The sequence below is a fragment of the Phascolarctos cinereus genome, unplaced genomic scaffold (assembly GCF_003287225.1).
Source record: "Phascolarctos cinereus isolate Bilbo 61053 unplaced genomic scaffold, phaCin_HiC Scaffold_4;HRSCAF=312, whole genome shotgun sequence".
NCBI classification, from domain to species: domain Eukaryota; kingdom Metazoa; phylum Chordata; class Mammalia; order Diprotodontia; family Phascolarctidae; genus Phascolarctos; species Phascolarctos cinereus.
In genome coordinates, this window is record NW_027555847.1 from 448074656 (window position 1) to 448090071 (window position 15416).

General features: G+C 39.4%; 2 long non-coding RNA genes across 3 annotated transcripts in view; one reads left to right on the forward strand and one right to left on the reverse strand.

Annotated features, from left to right (window-relative positions):
* The window catches only part of LOC110214689 (uncharacterized), a 129801-nt gene extending 123570 nt beyond the window's left edge, over window positions 1–6231 (reverse strand). For both annotated transcript variants that reach the window (XR_013486202.1, XR_013486204.1), the window contains exon 1: window positions 6101–6231. This is a non-coding gene — a long non-coding RNA (uncharacterized LOC110214689). The remainder of the gene's footprint in view (window positions 1–6100) is intronic.
* Window positions 39–8216, forward strand: LOC110214690 (uncharacterized). Its single transcript, XR_013486205.1, has 3 exons — window positions 39–658; window positions 4013–4094; window positions 4208–8216. It is a non-coding gene; the product is annotated as an uncharacterized LOC110214690 (long non-coding RNA).
* Window positions 8217–15416: the final 7200 nt, after the last annotated feature.

Here is a 15416-nt window from a genome sequence, read left to right on the forward strand (position 1 = left end):
ATCTGATTACAGTTGGTTTAGTTCCCAGTTGACAGAGAACAAGTTGTCCAGTTTTGAGGCCAAATTGCTCCACTTAACAACATGAAGGTAAGAGGTCATGCTTAAAGCTGGAAGGCTCACAATTTAATCTCCTTTTGCTTTCATGAAACTCTTCTCATGTGGAGTCAATCTCTGTGACAAATGACCAGTAAAAGACATTCAATTTTCAGAAAACCAACGGCACAGGGACATGCAACAAGATTCCTTCAGGCAAGTTAATGATGCGTTGGGCATCCTCATCACTCCTGTTTTGTCCAGGAATCCATGATTTCCACAAAAGTAGGTGCTGGGTTCCACCTCATCAGAGGTCTTCAAGCCAGGGCTGGCTGTCCATTCCTCAGGGCTTGTTTAGTGGGGTTTCTTGGTCTGGTGTATGTTGGAATACATGGCCTCTGAAGTACCTTCCAACCTGGACATTCTGTGAATGTCTAATCTGATTTATATTTTCATGCATGTTCCTGTTCCAGGTGCCAGGTTCCATTGCACTGGTGGGGGGAGACAGTGTGCTTCCCTTATTTGACAGGCAGCTAGGTGGCAGACAGGACAGACAGCTGGAATTGAAATCAGGCAGACATGGGTTCAATCCTGCCTGAGCCACTTCCTAGCTTTCTGACTCTGGGTAAGTCACTTCCCCTCTCTCAGCTTCAGTTTTCCTATCTGTAAAATGAGGATAATAAGAACACCAACTTTCCAGGATAACTACCAGTCAATAACATTTATTAAGGTCCCACTATGTGCTGGGCACTGTGCTAAATGCTAGGGATACAAGGAGCTCATAGTTTAATGGAGGAGAAAACAAGTGAACAATCACATTCAATCAAGATGAATACAGGCTAAATTTGAAATAATCAACAGAGAGAAAGCCCTGGAATTAAGAGGGGCAGGGAAAGGTTTCTTGGTATTGTAAGGATTGAACTTAATAATATCTATGAAGCACTTTGAAAACTTTTAAGTGGTATAGTATTAATTTGCTATTATTCAGTAGTTAGCTATTGTATTTCACTGATGTCACTCCCCCAATGTTCTAGAAGCTCATAAATTCTATTCTTTCTACTTGCCCAGACGTTATACTGTTCAGCACATAATAGCACTTCCATAGATTTAACTGGGTTGGGGGCTGGGGATGAGGACACCAAAACAGTGAGGAGACTTGCTCCCCTTACCCAGGGTCAAGTGTAATATCAAGGTACAGGGGCTAGCTGCGCTCAAGTACCAAACTACTTGGCACCTTCAGAATCATCCTACAAGCTGGTAGAAAGACTCCCATGCTAGTGACTGAGTCTGAATGAATGAATGAATGAATGAATGAATGAATGAATGAATGATGAACAAATATTTCTTAAGTGATTGCTATTTGCAAAGCACTGGGCTAAAAACTGCTGATACAAATAGAAAAGCTGGGATGGTCTGCTAGTCATTTAGGGCCCACCACTAAATGCATTTGCCCCAAGTCTATACCATTGCACTGACTGCTGTGTTCCTAAAAATGCAGGAGGAGATTCAGGTTTGAAAGAAGTTTTCTGTCCATTTTGTCCAGGAATAGATATGATTAATGGAAATGACATTCAGTAAAATAAAAGGGCAGCTCAAGTTCCATATGTGATTTGGCTTTAGGTTTGAACTAGAGCTATCAATAAAACTACAAAGTATGGCAATGGTCTCTGTGATGCATGGACTCAGCCAAGAACTTGTTTCTTGGAGGCCCAGGGCGTTTCAATGTAGCTAGAGAAAGTTATATAATTGTACCGACTAATTTCAACCAGGTCCTCACAGCGGCAAGGCAATGTCTCTACTCCCTCTGATCAATTTTCTATCCCCCTCAGCACGGTGGCAGCTCCAAACATCCCTCCCCTTTTCTTCCCTCCCCTCTCCCTCACCCCACATAGCCAATCAGTTGTTTCTTTCTCCTCAACATCTCTCAGATAACATTCCCTTCTCTCTGCTCACACAGCCACAGCTCTGACATAGGTTCTCATCATCTCACTCTTAGAATATTGCAATAGGCTTCTTATTGATGTCCCTACCTCAAATCTGTCCCGGTTCCAATCTATTGTCTAGAGCTGTCAAAATGATTGTCTTAAAGGACATTTCTGAGAATTTCATCCCTTACTCAATAAACTCCATTGGTCCCTTATTTACCTCTGGAGTCAAATAAGAACTTCTGTATTTGACATTTAAAATCTTCACAACCTAGACTCTTCTTCTGTTTGTGGTCTGGCTTACTTGCTCTTTCTCACATATGACAACGTACACTGTACTCCTATCTATGTGGCTTTGTATTAGATTTGCCCTGGATCCATTTATTCATATGTGGCCTCTTCTGTTAAACTGAAGCTTCTTGAGGACAGAGGCTGTCTTTGGTCGGTTTTTGGTGTCACCAGTGCATAGCACAGTGTCTAGCACACCGTTAGCCCTTAATAGTCCTTATTGTTTGATTGGCTTTTCCAGGATTTATAGCCATATAGCATCAGTTGGAATAATATTCATGTAAAGAGATAGAGCATTATATCAGAGAGTGGCTTTTGATCATTAAAATGCTTCACAATTTACATAGTTGTGCTGTTATCTTTGATTTCATTAAATGACATGGTGCCCAGGAGGAAAGAGGCAATGGCTGCCCTCTAATCTGTCCTCTTCACCCCACATCTGGAATACTGTGTTTACTTATGGGTGGTGCATTTGGGGAAGGACATTGACAAACAAGAGCATATATGGAGGAAAGTAATCAGTGTGGAGAATGCACTGGAAAACATGCCATTTGAGAATCAGTTGAAGGAAATGTAAGTATTTAGATTAAGGGATGGGGAATCTGCGACCTTAGGGCCACATGTAAACTTCTAGGTCCTTAAGTGCGGCCTTTTGACAGAATAATCACTAGTCTTTTTGACTGCACTTAAGGACCTAAAGGGCCACCATGTGGCCTTAAGGCCACAAGTTCCCCACCCCTGGTTTAGAAAAAGAGAACAATGAAGGGGAGAAGAGAGTGCCTAATAGGTGTCTTTAAGAATTCAAAGGTGGCGTGTGGAGGAAGATTAAACTTGTTCTATCCTTGTCCAGAAAGCAAAATTAGTACAGTAAAAATAGATAGAAGTTACAGAGAAGCAGATTTCAGCTCCATGAAAGAAAGAGCTTCTTAACAATTAGAGCTGTCCTAAAATATAATGGGGCTGCCTCAAAAGGTAGTGAGTTTCCCGTCAAAAGATTTCTGCAAATTGAGGCAAGATGACAACTTCTTAGAGATATCAGTCAGTCAAGTCAGTAAATATTTATTAAGTGCCTTCTATGCTAAGCTCTTTAGATGCAAAGAAAAGCAAAAGCCAATCTCTGCCCTGGAGGAGCTCATAATCTAATGGATGTTGGAGAGATTCCTGTTCTGTTAAAGATTGCAGTGGGCAGCCACTCAGTTTCCTTCTAATGCTAACATTTTGTGATTCTGCTTTTATGCTGGATTAAGTAGTTGATTGCTGATGGAATCATTCCAGCCATGCATGCAAGTGGGAACCCCTCAAAGCTAAGCAGGGAGGTCACTACATCAGTGACTAGCTAGAGATGAACTAATATGGAAGATATTTTCATTTAGGATCACAACTAAGGGATTGGGAACCCCTGGCTAGGTCATATTACACAAGGGTATTCAACAAATGGTTAATGTTAATTGAGTTGTTATTCATCATCAATATCCCTACAAAGTGTTCTGTGATAGCCTTATGTGCCCCTTTAATTAGGAAAATATCTCTAGAGAAGCTAGCAAGGTCATAGATGGGCCTTTCCAGCCCAACCCCTTCATTTTGGAGAAGGGAAAACTGAGATCCAGAAAGGTTACATGACTTTAGGCTGTCCTACATGTAGTAAGTAGCAGAAACAGATTTTGAACTCAGGTTCTCTGACTCCAAATCCAAGACTCTTTCATTATATCATGAGATGTCCCATTACTTCAAAAATCACATTTACCCATGTATTTTTCCACTCAAAGCAACTCTCATCCCAATTATGGCGGACTGTTTACACTGGGAAAATGGAGTCCTTTGTTTTGCCAGGGACCAAAAGCAAGGGAAGTAAGTTCAAATTTTACCCACCATCATAAACTTTCACTAACACAGGACGACAGACTCACATTGATAGCCCGTTACGTGTTTACTATGTACTTTTCCGTTCTTTCCCTTTACAGGAACATGTCCCACCATGCAGACCTGCACACCAACCATGGGCAAAGCACCTTGGCACAGTCATACCCTGCTCAGAAAGACCCTACAAGACTGAACATACAAGTCATTGGCAGCTCATCCACTAGTGGTTCTTCAAGACCATTTTGAAATAAATGACAAATTTCATCACAAAATCCCACTTGGATTAAGTTCCAAAAGTTTTGGGGTGAAAGTTAAGTTTATTTTGCAATGCAGGAAATTACTGAGTAGGTTTGGGAATGCATTTTTTTTTGTTTTTTGTATAATTTCCAAAATGTTTTCTTCAATATTTAGGAAAAGGGTCAGCGCACAAAAGGGACAAGAAAATTGGCAAACAATATCCCAAACTTCTGGGTCTGGGAGCAGAGAGGAGTTTTGAAAACACGGATGTCCTGACGCCATACCAATGTGACTTAGATGATGGCTTTTCCAGATACGTGTGGGAATGATACCTTGGGGACTCAAATTGGAATAGGGCCCTGTGCTCAAGGTGGACAAAACAATCCTGATTTACATCCAACAGAAAGAAGAATGGGCGATTCTTCCCCAGCCTGGTGTAAACACATCCCCAGCTAGGTGTGGCAGAAGTAGCATATTGGACAGATGGAAGGGAAATATTTTCTAGCAACACAAAATGCAAACTAGCACTGCCAGAATCCCCTAAATTCAAGAAAATAAGCTTTTTGTGGTATCTTTTATGTTCATGGATTGTATGTATTTCTACGATGATTACACTATGTATGTGTGTATACTCATAAACATCTTTCCCTGAGAAACCACAGAATTTTCTATCTCATCTACATCTTTCTCTGGTTAACTAATAACAAAGCATAGTATTAAAATTACTTGATTAAAACAAAAAAAAAAAGCACAAGTCATAGTTAACAGTTTTAACCCTGGAGGCCCTTCAGAGAAATGTGTAGTATAAGTAGAAATGATGATAGATGATAGTTATTATTATCGCTTTTGTTATTTATGCTGAATAGGGGACATTTGATTTTTTTTTCTATGCCATCAGTACTATTGTTAAGCTCTTTAAGGCTCCACCTTCTTAATCATTCTGGGGATAAAAATAAAGTTCTCTAACTGGAAATTCTTGTTACCTGACATATTTGTCAGGTGGTTTCTTACTCATTGCCTGTACCTCTAATAGACGGTGAAAAGTACACATAGAGAGTAGAACAGAGGAGAGCAGAACAGAGTTGAATCCACCCCCTTTCACTTCTTGTCTCCCACAGGCTTCCCTTCAGTTTTTTTGTTTTGTTTTGTTTTGGTTTGGTTTGGTTTTTTTGGTAATGGAAATCATCTGGTATGAAATCTTTCCATTACCCTTTTCTACTGTCACTCTTTTAGTGTATTCATCTCCTATTTTGCCTTACTTCACTCAAGTTTTAGAGAATGAGGTGGCCCTCCTCTTTACTAAAGCTACCCTTACACCAACCTTGATCTCGTCCCCTCCCACCTCTTCTGTGACTTTGTCTCAACATGCTTAAAATTGAATTCAAATTCTTCCCTCACAAATCTGCCTCTCATCTCTTTAAAACTCCATTATTGTTCAGGCATTTCAGTTGTGTTCGACTCATCCTGGGGTTTTCTTGGTAAAGATACTACAGTCATTTGCCATTTCCTTCTCCAGTGGCAAACAGAGGTTAAGTTACTTGCCCAAGGTCACACTTCTAGGAAGTTTCTGAAGCTGGATTTTATCTCAGAACTTCCTAACTCCAAGCCCAGCACTCTAGCCACTGTGCCACCTAGCTGCCAATCTTCCTAAAACCTCACCACCTTCCTAATTACTCAGGCTCATAATTTGAGATTATCTTTGGGTCTCCTCTTTCCTTCATCCCATTCAATTAATCAGTCACCACATCCTGTAATACCTTTTGTATCCAATTTTATCTGTAGCTTTGCTGGAGTACCTTCTCAATGGACAGCTGGCATCTGTTTTTCCCTGAAGTTTTCCGTCTTGGGTACCAAAGACAGACGGACATGCGAAGCTAAGTAACCTCTGGGGGACTATGGCAAAGGGCAGTTGTCAGAGATTGCGCTGGCATCACATGCTCTAGTGGAACTTTTAAAAAGGCAGACGCAGTATTTTTGAGTTTCACTTTTACTGATTGACTCATAGTCCTGGAGTATAGCTGCAAGCCTGGGAGAACACATGGACATGGGATTCCCAGGGGAGAATTTCTCTTTTTCTCACCCAATTTTATTTTATTATTTTATTCTGAATTTAATAAACACCAAATAAAATAAGCATTTCCATTCACAAAGTAGAGCAGGAAAAGAGGATTTGTATACAAAACCATGAATCTCTACAACTGACTTTTCCTTTAAAGTTTATAAAAATTCAACATATAACTTTCAAACATGTCTTATTTTTCTGTGTTTACTTATGGTTTTCCTTATGTCCTCTTCTGTAAATTTAAAAATACTTCAATGACCCTCCTTTCTTTTTTTTCTGGCAGTCTTATCTCTGCCTCACTTATCTCAGTAGAGAATTTCTCTTGGCCCTGGTCATGGAAGTTCCAAATAGATGTTTCTCTGGATTTCAAGGAGTATAGGTGAGTCATAAGAAGGAGAATCAGAGACAAAAACTGGTCACGAAGGGAGATGTCATGAGGTATTTTCCTTGAACCCTTTTGACTATAAGATCAAGAATGCTCAATAAAGCAAACTTTGGTCACATCTGCTCCACTACAAAATGCAGAATATAAGGTAGGAGAAACTGACAATTCTGACTCCATCAAAATGGCAGCAGCTTAGCTAAAGCTGTTTAGACATGAACGCTGTGACATTTTTGTAATGTGTGTCTGGTACATGTGCAGAGCATTTGGGATTGTGTGTCTTCACATGGGGAACTTGGGAAGCCTTCTTTTGGGAGAATTATGATCATGCATAAGAGCAATTCCCTAGGGTGATTGTGGAACATGAGTAGGCTTTCTATAACTGGTTCCAGTGAGCTAACCATATGATGAAACGTATCATAAAAAGCTTATTTTCTTGAATTTAGGAGATTCTGGTGGTGTTAGTTTTCACTTTGTGCTGCTAGAAAATATTTCCTATCCCTTGTCCAACATATGATTACATGTGTAGACATTCTATAACTGGTTCCAGTGAGTTAACCATATGTAGAAGATTTTGTGACTGACTATGGAGGTACCTCCTCTTTGCCAGCTCTTGGGATGCCAGTGATGTTTTTACTCATGGTATCTGTGAGAGGAATGGAATCTCTGACCCTAGGAGCTTCAAAAGATGAGAAGAGCAAGCCCCAGGAATTTGGGAATTGAAGCACAGGCTGAATGTTTCAGCCAGCCCAGGGCTGATGACATGAGAAGAAAATAATAGTCTTTAGGACGACCTTTGGTTTTTCCCATCAAGAAAAGGCTGAGAGAGAACCAAAGGTGGTATACAAAAGAATATGTCCCAGAGGTGTTGGAGAAAATATTTTGATGGTTGCTGTAGTTATATTTTTGAAGCAAATATCTATCCATCTAAATGGTTAGATGGAACTGGACTCTTAGTCACTGCCCCTCCCAACAATGATGAAAATATAACGAAGCAGGGTCTTGAGCAGATGGCAGAGACACTCAACCTCCCTCAAGGTTCCGGAGAACCCTGAGGAGCAGAGGTAGCTTGCTTAGGCCTGAAAGAGTGGGCCCAGAGAATCTATATGATGATATAATGTCATTTTCACTGTAGTAAATGAATTTTATCCCATACTCCAAATGAATGTATCTTTTTGGTAATAAATTGAATAAAGATTCAAGATTGAGGTCTTAGTAGATTGGAGTATATGTAAAAAAAAAGAGTTATGAATTGTTTACAGAATTCCTGTAGGCTTAAAACAAGGAGACACAGGGAGCTAGGAAAAGCTTGGATGGCTAAGCAATTCTTGTGTGTGTTTAATTAGGTATGAACTAATGTAGCAAACTTTGAGTGCCATCTGGACTTGTTATGCAAAAAAGCTCATATTAATAAATGTTTTGAAGATAATTTAGTTTGTTTGGGTCTTACATTAACTTTGTATTATATATGATTATATGTATTTTCATCAATATATATGTGTAATAAATGCACATATGTATTTTCATACATACATATATGTGTATATAGATAGAGATATTTCTATATCTATTTATAACTACATATGAATGATGTGTGCGTGTGGGTATTGTCTCCTTCCATAGAATGTTTTTTTGGAGGCCTGGGACTATTTGATTCTTGTCTTTGTATTCCCTGGGCCTAATAGAGGATGGGACACATACAAAGGTCCTTAACAAAGGTTTGTATATTGAGTGATTGTTGAGGAGATGAAGTGTTGGCTAGATAAGGTAGTTAGTTCTTGGTTCTCTTAATTTCCTTGTTGTAGCAACAGAATCATGTAGATTAAAGTAAGCACAGTGGAATGAGCACTGGGTCTAGAGTTAGAGAACCTGGTTTCAAATCCAGTTTCTGATAATGGTTATCTTTTGTTATTGTTCAGTTGTTTCAATCATGTTGACTCTTCATACTTATATTTGGGGTTTTATTGGCAAAGATACTGGAGTGGTTTGCCATTTTTTTCCTCTGGCTTATTTTACAGATGAGGAAACTGAGGCTAACACGCTTAAGTGACTTGCCCAGAGTCACACAACTAGTAAGTGTCTGAGGCTGGATTTGAACTCAGGTCTTCCTGACTCTAGGCCTGGTGCTTTATACACTACACCATATAACTGCTTAATAACTACCTACCTGTATGATTTGGGGCAAGTTATTCAATGTCCCTAGGCCCATCATCTGTGCAGTAAGAGGGTTTGACATCCTGGGCCCCTTCCAGTTGTAGTTCTATGATCCTGTAAAGGTTATTTAAGAAATAGTGACAACAGCTCTTTTTAAAAACTGATCTGAAACCTGGAAAGACTTGCATGGTCTGATGCTGAGTGAAATGAGCAGAACCGTGAGAACATTGTACACAGTAACAGCCACATTGTGCAATGACTCATATTGATAGACTTAGCCCTTCTCAGCAATACAAGGATCTAAGACATCTCCAAAGGCCTCGTACTGGAAAATGCTATCCACATCCAAAGAAAGAACCATGGAGTTTGAATGCAGATCGAAGCATACTATTTGCTATTTTTTTCTTCTGTTGTGTTTTGCTTCCTCTTTCTGGTAGTTCCTCCTATTGGTTCTAATTCTTACCTACAACATCACTAATGTGAAAATATGTTTAATAAGAATGTGTATGTATAGCCTAGATCAGATCACGAGTTGTCTTGAGGAGGGAGGTGAGGAAGGAGAGGGAGAAAATTTTAAAACTCAGAAGCTTATGGAAGTGATTGTTGATAATTCAAAATTAATTCAAAATAAAAAAAATAAAAAATAAAACTGACTTGATAGACTACTTTAGAGCTTTTTGTAATTTAATTTTAAATGTTTATTAATATATTTTAATGATACTTCATTTCTCAATATATTCCTCCTCTCACCTCTAACCAGAAGTCTATCCCCTTATAACAAAGAAATTTTAAGGACAGAAAGAATGCAGTTCAGCAAACCCAATCAACAAAACCAATCCAGTCCAAAAGTATGTGTGGCATTCCACATTCACAGTCTCCCCAGCTCTACAAACAGGGGAGGGGGATGAATCGTCATATCTCTTTTTTGGCATTAAGCTTGATATTACACAGCCCTCACTTTCCATTTCTGCTCTTGTTGCTTCCATTTTCATTGTTGCAGGTGTATATTTCTTTCCTATTCTACTTACTGCACTTTGCATTATTAGTTCGTTCAAGTTTTCTCCTGCCTCCTGTATTCATTATATTTATCATTTTTTTATGGCTTTGGTAATATCCTGTTGCATTCATGTGCAACAATTTGTTAGCCATTCCCCAGTTAATGAGCAACTACTTTATTTCCAATTCATTGCTACTGAAGAAAGTGCTGCTATAAATACATTGGTATAGATGGGGTTTTGCTTTCTGTCTTTGACCTCCTTGAAGTATATATTTAGCAGTGTGCTCTGAGTCAAAATGTGTGGTTATTTTAGTGACTTTCTATATGATATTCCAAATTGCTTTCCAAAATGGTTGGACTAGTTCATGGGAGCTATTTTAATTTCATACAGTGCCTTCTCATCTTTCTCTTAATTTGGTATTGATTCTAGCCTTTAACTCACCAAAGGTCTGACTACTTGGACAGCTAGCTTATTTGGAAATGACTTCCATATTGATAACCACAGAAACTCAGTCATTTCCTGTTTGTTAACATATAGCCAGTTTTTTTCTTTCTTTCTTTCTTTCTTTCTTTCTTTCTTTCTTTCTTTCTTTCTTTCTTTCTTTCTTTCTTTTCTTTTCTTTTCTTTCTTTCTTTCTTTTCTTTCTTTCTTTCTTTTCTTTCTTTCTTTCTTTTCTTTTTCTTTCTATTTCTTTTTTCTTTTTTCTTTCTTTTTCTTTCTTTTTTCTTTCTTCCTTCCTTCCTTCCTTCCTTCCTTTCTTTCTTTCTTTCTTTCTTTCTTTCTTTCTTTCTTTCTTTCTTTCTTTCTTTCTTTCTTTCTTTCTTTCTTTCTTTCTTTCTTTCTTTCTTTCTTTCTTTCTTTCTTTCTTTCCTGGTGTTTTTAGTGCTTGTTTTGTCCAGTGTCCCTCTTCTTAAAGAAAATATTCATGATCCACAGATGTGAGACATCTGAGAATCAATAAGTCTTTGACTTCTTTCTTTTCTTAATCCCAGACTGTTTTTCAGCATGGGAACATTGGACTAACACTATACAGAAACTTAGCAGCCCAACTAAAAATAGAATTTCTCTGTTCTAATTCTCAGTACAGCACCCAAGCGGCAATGCACCTAGCTTTCAATTAGATTCTGTTAGAAGCAGACAAAGTAAAAATCAAATGTAAGTATTCAATGTACAGTCATATGAAATGTTGCACAATTCCATGACTCGGCAGCATTATGATGAGAAGTGGTGGTAAGCTGAATCAGAACTCGAAAGCAGAAGAGAAAAGAAAATGTTTCTTTGCTTTGATGCCAAGTCATGTTCTAGCATTGTTTGGTTTCACTGGGTTTCCCAAAAGGAGATTCACCTACTGCCTCACCCCTTTCTTTCTGACATTAATTAAAGACTTGAAGGGATGATCCCTCCCTGGGCTGGGCATGGTGGGAAATAGCTTATGTCCTGATGTTCAAGATGTCGGAAAATGAAGAACTAGATTCTCATGTGGGTCTAGCCACAAAGCACAGCAAATTAAAAGATAATTGTCAGCCAAATTCTGCTGAAAGCTGAGGGTTTTGTTGCAACATAACAGATGCCTTTGGATTCAGCTTTAAATATGAGTCAAATTCATGCTATACTGTGATCTCTGGGTGAAGGTCCAGCCTCCCAGCCTAGAAACCTTGGAGTTACCTTCAGCTCTTCTTTTCTACTCAATCTGACCTCTCTCTCTCTCTCTCTCTCTCTCTCTCTCTCTCTCTCTCTCTCTCTCTCTCTCTCTCTCTCTCTCATCTCATTCCCTTCTCAACAGTTTCACTCTCCTAGGATGGGTTTCCTCACAGCTCTCTGACTATAATAACCACCAATGACTACTTCCCTATATCCATCCATCCTTTTTGCCACTGCCAGGCTGATCTGCCCGGAAAACTGTTTTTACCAGATCACTCTGCTTCTCGAGAGCCTACAATAGCTATTTCCTAGGATTGGAACTCAAAAGTCAGAAGGGACCTTGAAGACAATCTATTCCGACTCTCTCATTTTACAGATGAGGAAACTGATGTGTAGAGATTAACTGATTTGCCCCACAGTACTGAGGGGCAGTTGGGATTTGAACCTGGGTTCCTCTATTCGCAGTCTAATCTCCTTCTATTGTACTATCCTGCTGCTATCCTTCCGTCTTATTCCTGCAGCCCCACATTGTTTAGTCATTCCAGTCATGTCTGACTCTTCGTGAATTCATTTGGGGTTTTCTTGGCAAAGATCCTGGAGTGGTTTGCCATTTCCTTCTCCAGCTCATTTTGCAGATGGGGAAACTAAGAAAAACAAGGTTACGTGGATTTGTCCAGGGTCACACAGCTAGTAAATGTCTGAGGCCAGATTTGAACTCAAGTTTTCCTGACTCCAGGCCTGGTGCTCTATCCACTGTGCCACCTAGCTGCCCTTTTAACCTTACAACTCCTCCAATGTAACACAAGTCCTTTTCCTCATTATTTTAATTGTTATGTACATGTTTTTAATCTGCTGGCTATTTGCCCCATTCTTTTTTTTTTTTTTCATAAAGAGGATTTTCCTTTTTAATTAGAACTGTGAGTCCACTGATACAGAGAATTCAAATTCCCTATGAGGAAGCTCCTACCAATGCAGGTTGGTTCTTTTTCCACCTACAGCTTACTGTCTTAGAGAGTTGCCTATAACACTGGGAAGTTAAATGACTTGCCCTCATCACACAGACATTACATGTTAGGGGTGAAACTTGAACACAGGTTTTCCTGATTCTAAGAAAACCTATTCTATCCACTCCACACTGCCTGTCCTCAGCTCTCTTCCAAGGCTCATTTCAAGTCTTGTCCCCTGTACAAAGTTCATTCTGACAGCTCTGCCCTACACTAACCTTTGTCTAATCTTTGTCTTCTCTCACTATATCTATAGTCAGCAGAACCACAACCAGAACTGTACCCCAAGATATCAAATTTGGATGGATCTTAAAACATTTGTAGTCTAATATGCTAGGGTTTTCTGTAGCAGCCATAGTTGAGCTGTCACATTTAATTACCAGACAGTAGCCACCTAGCTAGGTCCTCAGTCTCAGAAATATACCCTTACTCTTTGATGTGGTTCAGTCGTTTCAGTTGTGTCTGACTCTTCATGACCCTATTTGGGATTTTCTTGGCAAAGAAACTGGAGTGGTTTGCCATTTTCTTCTCTAACTTATTTTACAGGTGAGGAAACAGAGTCAAACAGGGTTAAGCGACTTGCCTAGGGTCATATAGCTACTAGGTGTCTGAGGTTGGATTTGAACTCAGATCTTCCTGACACCAGGCCTGGTAATCTATCCACTGTGCCACCCAGCCATAGGTTGATCTAAATAATTTCATTTGGAATATAAGCTCCTTGAGGGAAAGAATCACATCTCACATGTTCTTCAAAAGGCCATGATTTCAGTTCTCCAACCAGTAGAACCATACTTCTATGCCTTTTGAGGTGTTATTTCCCCCTGAGGATTTTTAAAGGCTATGTCCCAAAGTGCAAGCCCTGGGAGGTTCTACCAAGCTGAAAACCTTGGCATAGATAGCCAATAATGGGTGACATGTCTTTCATTGAAGGAGATGTTCATTACCAGTAATTTGAATGTTCAGTGATGACATTTATTTGGCCACATGCATTTCCTGGCACAAGGTCATACATTTACTGAGTGCTGTGGTTATGTGGGAAAGAGGAGTCAAAAAGTTACAAGGGAAATCTTTGATATGATTTCAGTATTACTTACTAGATAGGGGAATTCCACTGTGCCAATATAAACCCACCCACTCAAACACACAGAGGTGAGCACCATGAATCTTCACATTACCACCATACTTGTACCTCATTCTAAGGATGTACCACAAAAGATGGCATAACCAAAGGAAATAAGTATAACATGGTTGGTGGCTGCCCATGGATAGAATCTTCTGCCAACCCAACCAAAGCCATAGATTGCCCTAGCACTAACATTGCAAAACAATGACACTTAGCTACTCTGGTATTGGCTTTGTAGGACAAAATGGCTAGGAATCAATTTATTCCTTCCTCTGGGCCTAAGCCTAGGCAAAAGTAAAAATTAGAAAGGCAGAAAGAGGGAGTATTTTCTTCCTCTTGTGCCTAGGAGGGTATGTTTCTCATGGTATTCTGAATGGGAAGGAGAAAATTGGACCAATAATATAGTGAAATGAGAGCCACTCAATAAAACGAGGTTAGTCTTTAGGAATATCATTTTAGGACAGTTCAGTTATCCTATTCCTGGGGAGGCACATAGAAAAAAGGAATGGCTTTTAATGACCAGGAACATGTATCCTTGCTGTATCCAGATGCCCAACATCATTGAATAGCTTTTTACCAGAAATCTAACAAATATTTCAGCATATTCAAACATACTCAAATACGTTCAGATGAACATTCATCATCAAAAGTGAGATTAATTTTTTCATTCTTCCTGCTCATTTCCTTCCTCCTCCAAAGTAGTGACAAAGAGTGTACAGAACCACAATCCATAATATTAGAGGCAGCTCATTGCACTAGCCATCTTTCATTTCAATGTATGGGCTTAGAAACTTTTGTACAATTAGGTTACAGTGTTTGCCACACTGAACATCAATCTGTGTGATTAGAATATTGTAAAACCTTAGTAAAAAATGAGGCCTCTGTTTGTGGCTGCTGTCAGTAACCCCTCCCCCACAGTAGCTACAGGAAAATGGAAGTGAGTGAGAAATTGGCCTTCTCAGTGTATCAAGGAAATCAGCAAGAGACAAGACCACTCTATGCTTTCCCCAGATGCTGGAAGCCTAATGCCAAATGGGATATATCCTTTTTCTTCCTCTTATCTTTCCCCAACCATAGTCCCTGATATTATCACCCTACTTGGAAAACCCAAGGTTTTTCCTGCTATCTCTCTCAATCTCCTTTATTCTCTGCCTCTCACTCCCTCATTTTGAGAGATTTGTAATGCCAAATGGGATATATCCTTTTTCTTCCTCTTCTTATCTTTCCCCAACCATAGTCCCTGATATTATCACCCTACTTGGAAAACCCAAGGTTTTTCCTGCTATCTCTCTCAGTCTCCTTTATTCTCTGCCTCTCACTCCCTCATTTTGAGAGATTTGGCAGTGACATTTCCATAAATCTGTGATCTCTTTTATGTGGCCATTCTCTCCTCCGTTGCAGATTGCAACCCATCCACACTTTCTTACAGAGTGTCGCTTTTGTCCATGTTTTTCCTTAAGTCAGTATCTCCCTCTAAGTCTTTTCATTGTAAAGAGGGTTAAACAGAAGAGTTCCTTATTAATTTGATGATCCCCCAATTAACTTGAAATTGTAGAATGTGAACACAGCATGAAAAGTGTGGATATGCCCACTTACACCTTACTGAGAGGTCACAGTAGTCCTGAAATGGTTCAAAGTGACAAGTGTTGAATCCAAGAGGATTGGTTGTCTGACATTCAGGTGGGTGGACTCTTGTTAGAAGAGCTACC